Here is a 4,749-nt window from a genome sequence, read left to right as displayed (position 1 = left end):
ACTATACCTATTAATTGCTACACTTCAAATTTGCATTTTCTTAAAGACATCTTGGGAGAATGTGACATGGGAGGTAAGACTTCCAAGAGTTTTATGGCAGAACTTGAACTTCTTTAAACTGTTGCTTTCATGGGTGGATCCCTACTTGGATAACATTTCCATCTTTGATGTTTCTGACTCTGAGCAGTAATTAAACTTAAAAAAAAAGCTGTGAAATTTCAGGAGCCAGAAAGAATTGGTTTATCAGTCTACTTTAAAGTAGCTTCTGTAACTTGCTCAGAATCTTCTCTCTGCTCATGCCTACCTTCATGGAACTCTTACATTTTTGTCCCCAAGTGCTGGGTATGGTGTTAGTGATGGAAGTATAGTCAGGTGGTTTGACTTGCATCTTGTATCTTCTCAGCCCTTTACTAGCTGGGTATCCTTGGTGAACTCATCAAACTTTTCTACGCTGTGTTATGAGGATTCAATGAAGTAGAATCAGATGATTAGCTACGGGTCTGGCGCACATAGTTCTTAGCAAATATTAACTCTTATTTTTCATATACTTGGTGTTTATAGTGAACCAATTTGCTTGTGATGAAATTATTTAATTAGAAATCAGTTGACACTGTCTAAATCAGTCACTCCCAACCTGCCTGCAAAATTGACAGTGTGTAATCTCATTTAGTGACATCTTTCTCTGAAAAAGCAATGGGACAGTAGTTTTAATTAAAGCACATTTAGATAAATGTTTTTGAAAAGTTGTAGTAGCTTAAAAAAACTGGCAATAGTAATGTTTTTTAAAAACCAGATTTGGACTTAAGATATTGACGAGACTCTTAGAAATTGAATAGAGGTGTTAGAAATTCTAACATTTCTCGGATAGTTAATATTGTTAATTTTGTCATTGTTAATTTTTAGATATTTTACAAGATATATAATGCTGCTTATTTTTTAGGTGGTTTTAAAAAGATTTTTGAAGTCTTTTCTTTTTATAGAGTTACATATAGAAATATGTTAAGTTGAAATTATATGATGACTGTTTAGATACAGAATGGTGTTTCTCGCCATTTTCAGAAGGAAAGGGGAATGGGAGGAGGATGGAGGAGGTAAAAGGGGTCAAATACAAGATGACAGAAGGAGACTAGACCAGGTGGGGTGCACATAATAAAGTATACAGATATAAAGTTGTCCACCTGAAATTTATATAATGTTATTAACCAGTGTTACTCCAATAAATTTAAAAATTGTATACCTATGATTTTATGATTTATTTCCAAGTAATATGTGATTGAGGAGTGGATTAGAGTAAAATTGACCATGACACAAGATTGACTATTTTTGATAAGTTGTAAGTATATCCAGATTTATTTTACTAGTCTATCCATTTCTGTATATGCTTGAAATTCACCACAATAATAATAGAAAAAAAAAAAAAGCTAGGTCCGAGAACCTCGAAATCCAGTGATTATTACTAGTAATGGTGAACATATTTGTCACAAGCTCTGTGCCAGCTATGACTGGGTACGAGGGCTGATTACATGACTACATTGGCTGATGGTTCATAGGGGTAGGAAGAGGGCAATAAATGAGAGAATTCCTCTCTATTATCATTAAGTTGATCCCAAATACATGATTAAATCAAAATTTCTTGGTGAAAGTATATCCGCTGGAAGATAAAGTATGCGTTCTAAGATATCTTTTTTTGGAGAGGAGTGTTTCTACTTTATTTATCAAAAGTACATTTTTGCAGCATGAAATGGTTTATATTTTAAGTTGTTAGGATTTACTAGCATCCAGAATATTACCTTAAATAATTAATGGAGGAGACATCCGAGCCTGCCCCTCTCTGACCTATAGATCTTCAGTCATCAGTGAAAGAACTGACTGTGCACATGCTTTCTTTGCCAACCCTGTCAAGCCCGTTTGGAGATAGCCTAAATTTGCTGATGGATCCTAAACTGACTAAATGAAGTTTGATGTTATCTTTGGGGGAATTGTTCAAGGGATTATGGTTGTTTGTAGTGCATGGGAAATATATGCTTTTTATGATCAGTTCAACTCTTAACTCTTTGTAATCCTCTATTTTATAATTAGATTATGCTTCATAAAGGTAAAATACATCTAATATATGGCATGATCTTTCTTCCTCTCTTTAATTAAAAAACAAAACAATGAAAGTTCCTATCGGAAATTCCAGCATCAAGTCACTTATTTTTGTTTACATATACTCACATTTTAAGTACTCTAGAATTATTTACTATATCTTCTATCATACTTGGGAAACTGTACCTTTTTTTAAGTTCCTATTAGAGTTGATGGCATATATCAGTTCGTAGATATAGGCACTGGAAAGAGGACACTCTTTAATGAGTGCACAGAGACTGTTCTTGTCAGGTTGTGCTACTTCAAATTGGCCAATCAAGTCTTAGATTAAAGATTAATGATAGGAACACTGTTCTCTGGAATAGCTCTATCTTTAGCTCTGAGATAAACTTTTAATGTTTTTTCTGGGAGCTCACTGCTGTTACTGATCCTAGTTTTAGGGTCTGTATATGAAAAGGTGAGAGATCTGTTGGTTTCTCATTTTTCAGAGAATTTCAAGACCTTCGATTCTAGGAACTTATCTATTTCAAATATTTATTTACTCCCTAGCCCAGATTTTCAATGCCTCCAGACCACTGCATCTTAAATTAACTGGTGTTATGATCTTCTCCTATAGGCTTTGTATCTGAATAAAATATTGACAAATGCTTTTGAGCGCTGTTGCATAGCACAGTAACTGTGATGTCAGTTAAGGAACAAAGTCATATTTCCTTTCTTCCTTAGAGAATCAATAATGTGGTCATACTTGCAGAGACAGGCACCTCTGAACCATGGGCAGGCAGTACATTATTTTCAAATCTCTTTCCTCCCAAAGGTCCCTCAAGTCTAGTCCTCTTTGACAGTTTCATCATGAATGTTCTACGGTTTTGCTGTCCTGGGCAACCTTAGAAAAGTTCTATGGAAAACAATATAATTAATGCAGTGTCTTTTACTGGATCCTGTCTGTTATTCCCAAAGCAATAGTTATATTGCATTTCATTTAAACAGGACACTCCGTGGTATGTGGCTCAGACTTGATATGTGGTGTGATTATACTCTCTGTGTCATTGGGAATTTTGAGCATGCCTTGTGAATAATTTCTCTCTCCCTCAGTATACTCTGTTGTTTCTTTTATTTGTTCATTCAGTTATGAATATATAAAAAATGGAGTGCCTGTTTTATGTAAAAAACATTTTGTAAGGCAAATGAAGGAACATACCATAGAGAAGGGGAAAAGGCTACATGCAATGCCTGTAGCGTCGTTCCTGGCACATTAACAATGGTAACTTTAATGGCATTCTTGTTGCTGCTGCTGCTTTTGTAGCTGTCATCGTCATCGTTGTGATCATTATGATGATGATCATCATCATTCTTCCAACATTTTTGCCAGATATTATTCTTTGTTTATATAGAGTACGCTTTCTTTGCCACCAGAAGCTCTAAGAAATGAAGGGATCATAGTTTGGTAACTAGTTTGGAGGTAACAACATTATATCAAAGCATAATATGTTTTCAGTAAATGAAGTTCATTCCAATTTGTTCTTTCCCTTACCCTCGAATTTGTTGGCTAAGATTCTCTGATATATCAATCAGGACAGGACCCAGATCATTTCACCTGACTGTTGTGAAGGGCGCTGGCCCTGCTGTCAGACTGCCTGGGGTCAAGTCCTAGTTTCCACTCTTGATAACTGTGTGACCTTAACTCTGTCTCATTTCTTTATCTCTAAATGAGGATCGTGAAACTAATGCTTATTGGAAGAATTTCATATGATAGTGAAATAAGCAGTTTACCCAGCACCTGGCACACTGTGAGCAATCAGTATTTCAGTGCCATATTTTTTATTGTTCTAATCGTTATTATCACTATTACTTTTGTATCTGTTATTATTTCTACAGTAAAGACCAAGTTCCCTCCTATTACTCAACTGACAACCTCCATGCTTCTGTATGTTATGCATTTTCTACTTTCTGAAGTAAGCAGACAGAACTCTGACCAGATGAGGATAATTCATCTTTCATTCATAACATGAAAGGAGTGGAAGAATGCTGCTCCCTACTCTTATTGGAGAACTTTGAGTGAAATCATAATAGGTTTTAGAATGATCGTTAAATCAGACTCTGAGCCTCCTGCCTACCAAGATAAAAATGTTTAATATATCCTCTACTTGATTCCTAAAACACACATCTATGTTCTAAATATGTTTATATCTGCATCCCTATAATGACTGCTATAGATATAAAATTTTAGTTGACCTTCCGGCATAAAATCCACTTATCAGAATGGTAATGCGTGATACTTTGCGAGAGTTCCAGAATGCGAAAGTTTATATGTAGTATTTTAACAATCAGGCTACCCTCTTCGTGCTGTGCAGAGATCTACAGTCATTACCACATAATGTGTTTAGTGTGATGCCTGGCAAGAGAGTACACATTCAAAATGCAAAAGCTAATAATAATTGTATCAAAGAAGATTTATTAGACGACCTAACTCTTAGAAATCCAAAGATGAGCATAAACACTGCACTTCCCTCTCTGCATCTCTCTTCAAAGAAAAGCAAAGATGACAGGAAAGAAATGAAATATCTTCTAATTCTCTTAGTAGGCTTCGTTTTCTGCAACAGCGATTTTTCTGGTTTTGTTGTTGTTGTTGTTCTTGTTATGTTTGAGGTCATGTGTAAAACA

General features: G+C 35.2%; 1 protein-coding gene across 11 annotated transcripts in view; it reads left to right on the top strand.

Annotated features, from left to right (window-relative positions):
- Positions 1-4,749, top strand: part of FHIT (fragile histidine triad) — a 1,380,266-nt gene that overhangs the window by 652,686 nt on the left and 722,831 nt on the right. The gene's annotated exons all lie outside the window — the stretch shown is intronic.

Source organism: Pteropus vampyrus, unplaced genomic scaffold (assembly GCF_000151845.1).
Source record: "Pteropus vampyrus isolate Shadow unplaced genomic scaffold, Pvam_2.0 Scaffold41, whole genome shotgun sequence".
NCBI lineage: Eukaryota > Metazoa > Chordata > Mammalia > Chiroptera > Pteropodidae > Pteropus > Pteropus vampyrus.
The sequence above is the reverse complement of the archived record's forward strand: the minus strand, read 5'-3'. Positions and strand labels throughout refer to the sequence as shown.